Source organism: Babylonia areolata, chromosome 6 (genome assembly GCF_041734735.1).
Source record: "Babylonia areolata isolate BAREFJ2019XMU chromosome 6, ASM4173473v1, whole genome shotgun sequence".
Classification (NCBI taxonomy): Eukaryota; Metazoa; Mollusca; class Gastropoda; order Neogastropoda; family Buccinidae; genus Babylonia; species Babylonia areolata.
Window position 1 is genome coordinate 26,982,279 of NC_134881.1, and position 4,162 is coordinate 26,986,440.

General features: G+C 41.9%; 1 protein-coding gene across 1 annotated transcript in view; it reads right to left on the reverse strand.

Moving 5' to 3' along the window:
* Positions 1–895, reverse strand: part of LOC143282892 (uncharacterized) — an 84,271-nt gene extending 83,376 nt beyond the window's left edge. Inside the window, exon 1 of the mRNA XM_076588770.1 lies at positions 737–895. The gene's annotated coding sequence lies outside the window, so the exon portion shown is untranslated. The remainder of the gene's footprint in view (positions 1–736) is intronic.
* Between the last annotated feature and the right edge of the window lie 3,267 nt (positions 896–4,162).

Below are 4,162 nucleotides of genomic sequence, written 5' to 3' on the forward strand. Positions count from 1 at the left end.
CACAGACACAGACACACACACACACACACACACACACACACACAGACAACCGAACACCGGGTTAAAACATAGACTCACTTTGTTTACACAAGTGAGTCAAAAACCCAACAAACAAAACATTTATTGCCTGGCTCTTTTTTCTTCTAAGCATACATTTTACAATTACTGTTTTTGTTTCTGAACTTTAGAAGAACAGTAGCAGCAGTAGCAACTCATAGCAACAGCAGCAGTAGTAGTAGCAGCAGCAACAACAACAACAACAAAAACAACAGTCCACAGCAACTACAACAGCAGCAGGAACACCAACAGCTTCAACAACAGCAGCAACAACAATAACAAAAACAACAACAACAACAACAAAACAACAACATCAAACTAAGAATACCTGCTGACATAATCTTCGGATTTGAGAACTTTTACTCATAGCGAAACAGCAGCAGCAGCAGCAGCAACAACAACAAAAAAACAACAACAACAACAACAACAATAACGACAAGGAATACCTCGCATATTCAACTCTGACACAGTGATAGACCACGCTTGTTCATCAGCTAAACGGATGGAAACAGCACGCACGCGCGCAAACACACACACACACACACACACACACACACACACACACACACACACACAACACAACACAACACACACACACACACACACACACACACACACACGCATCATGCAACCACCACAGAACAAACAAACAAGCAAACGAACAATCGTTCTCACTCACCACACAATAATCTGCAGCGTTCTTCTCACGCTCCTCCTTGCTGTGTGTGTGACTCGAGACTGAAACTGATACTGAAACTGAACCCACGGGACGACTTGTCATATAAATCCTGAATCAACGAGCCTCGTTATTGAAAAAAACAGGAGCTGCCAGTGCCCAGATTGTGTCGAGTGTGGTTGAAGAGTAAAGTCAACCCATTACCAACCAGTCACTTCCACACATGAGCTAACAGGATGCGGCGACCATTGGGTGTTATCACACAAGGGACTGGTTGTTTTTTGTTGTTGTTTTTTATCCTTTTTTTTTTTGATTCGTGAACTATCCTGTTTATTATGTTCAAGTTGTGTGTGTGTGTGTGTGTGTGTGTGTGTGTGTGTGTGTGTGTGTGTAACTCAACAATGAGTTTATTCTGGTGACAAATGAGTTTGTTCTGGTGACAGATCTCTGTCTGTCTGTCTGTCTGCCAAGTCTGTATATGTCTCTCTCTCTCTCTCTCTCTCTCTCTCTCTCTCTCTCTCTCTCTCTCTCTTACTAGGAGGAAGAAAGACACATGGACGTTTAAGCCAAATGACATAAGTACCAAAGTGCCGCTTAACCCTTAGTAGTTTAGTTTACTTTATGTTGTTGTTTTTCTTTCTGTACCTTTTTTTTTCTTTTTTTTTTTTTGGTTTTGCATCATTTTTGTTCTGATTTGTACCTACTAATGTCACTAGAGCTTTACAGCTAACGACATTAAACATTTTAGTGTTCAGTTCAGTGTTCTCTCTCTCTCTCTCTCTCTCTCTCTCTCTGTGTGTGTGTGTGTGTGTGTGTAATGACAATGGCAATTGTACAAGAAATACTTGTGATGATAGTACTTATTATATTGTGGCTGCATTTTCTCTCCCTTTCTCTCACTGTCTCTGTCTCTCTCTGTCTCTGTCTCTCTCCCTCTCCATTTCTCCCCACCCCTCTCTCTCTCTGTCTGTCTCTGTCTCACCACTCTCTCTCTCCATCCCCCCTCTTTTTCTCTCACTCTCCTCTGCATCTATCTATCTATCTGTGTGGGATTGGGGGTAGGGTGGCATTTATAGTTGTGGGTGTGTTGGTAGGAGATGGATTTCAACTAGTGATGGAATGTCCAAAATTCATAATATACTTTAGTTTAAAACTTCTATATATCTATCTATCTATCTATCTATCTATCTATGTCTGTGTGTGTGTGTGTGTGGGGGTGGGGTGGGGTGGGGGGGTGGTATGTGGTGGGGTGGAGCCATGTATGATTGTGGGTGTGTTGGTTGGAGAAGGATTTCAACTAGTGATGGAATGTACAAAAATGTATGGGCTAATATACTTTAGTCTAAAACTTAAATCTATCTATTTATCTATTTATGTGTGTGGGTTGGTGGGTGGGTGGGGGCGTTGAGGGAGGTCGGGGGGGCGGGGGGTGGGGGGGTATGGTTGTGGGTGTGTTGGTAGGAGATGGATTTAAGCTAATGATGGAATGTCCATAATTTATAGGCTTTCGAAAGAACTTTATTCCAAGAAAAGAAGAAAACAAAAAGCATGAAGGGGGTTATATTCGAAATGGGGGAAACATTCATAAAGATAGCAAAAGACGGTTAAGCAACGGTTTTTTTTTTCTATTTGTTTTATCAAGTGCTAAACTGACAGTAAAGACTTTAAGTGAAATAAAAGAAAGTATTATTATTATTTTGTGAAATAAACACGAGTCTGCGTTTGTGAAGCGATTAGAGTCTTGTCTCTGACCTAAGATAGGCGCTTTGTGAATATCAAAAAACAACAACATCAACGTGAACATCATCATCATCATCATCAATAATGATAATAATAATAATAATGGTATTTATATAGCGCTGAATCTTGTGCAGAGACAAATCAAAGCGCTTTCGCACCAGTCATTCACACGCATGCATAGCAACAACCGCAATGATACTACTACTACTACTACTGCTGCTACTAGTACTAAGAATAGCAACAGCAGCAACAACAACAACAACAAACACTGTCTTGGTCAGGAGAGGAGCGAACTTCTAACCCACTGGGCAAACGCTCTCTGTCACTATGTGTGATGCCCCCACCCCCCCCTGCCCCCTCCAGCCCCCCCACCCCTCCACACACACCCCACCCACTTGCTCTCCCCCCCTCCCCTCTCCCCACCTACCCTCCCACCTCCAAGTTCACCCACACTAGCAATCGCTCTCAACCAACAGTTAATTGTTATTAATAATAAAAAAAACAACAACAACTGGCTGGCTTGTTCGCTGGGCGGTGTGTGCGGTATACAGTCAATTATCGACATTAGTAATCAGGAAGTGGAGACTTAAGCAACCGGGATGTGTGACTGACTACATGCTTTCCACGAAGAACGTTTCGTTGTCGTTGTCGTTGTCCTTGTCGCCAGTCGGCTCAAGTGAGCTCTGTCTCATTGCATCGCAACAAGACAGAACATGACCCCGGATCCGAGAAGGGTGGAGAGAGAGAGAGAATGTTGTGGTGATACATTGTTGACAAAGGAAAAAAAACAATCAAAAACATAAAAATCCCAGCAAATAACCCACACACCCACATATTTTCACTTTCCCCACAACCCAACCCCCCCCCTCCCCCCCCCCCAAAAAAAAGAAAGAAAAGAAAAAGGCAACCCCCCAAAAAACAACAACAACAACAACAACAACAACAACAACACACACACACACACACACACACACACACACACACACACACAAGAAAGAAAAAGAAACCCAACAAATCCCAACATCATAAATGAATTAAAGATACATTTCATCGACTTATTAATGCTAAGCAAAGTTTAAAAAAAAATTATACATTTTTTTTTAAAAACAAAAATTGTACTATACAATGGTGGTGAAAGTTTAATTGTACAACACTTTTTTGTTGGGTGTGTTTCCCACACACGGAACAAATATTGTACAACAGTAACAACCGGAACAATAGCAACGACACGCACGCACTCACACACACACACACACACATTCACACACACACAAACACACATACACACACACATACACAGAGCACAACACACACACACACACACACACACACACACACACACACACACACACACACACACGGGCACATGAAGCAAAGAAAACGGAAAGAAGGAAGTATAGACAGAATAGGTCACCATATAGAAGCAGACATTCATGAGTGAACAGGGGATATGTGTGTGTGTGTGTGTGTGTGTGTGTGTGTGTGTGTGTGTGTGTGTGTGTGTGTGTGTGTGTGTGTGAGAGAGAGAGAGAGAGAGAGAGAGAGAGAGAGAGAACTCAGAACTCAGAACTCAAAACGTTTTTATTCAAGGATTAAGATTTTAGGCATTGCCTATTCTTCCAATCTGTCCTTGCTAATCTACATCTATTACAAATAGCACACACATAAATGAAAGGAAAAGGTTTTCAT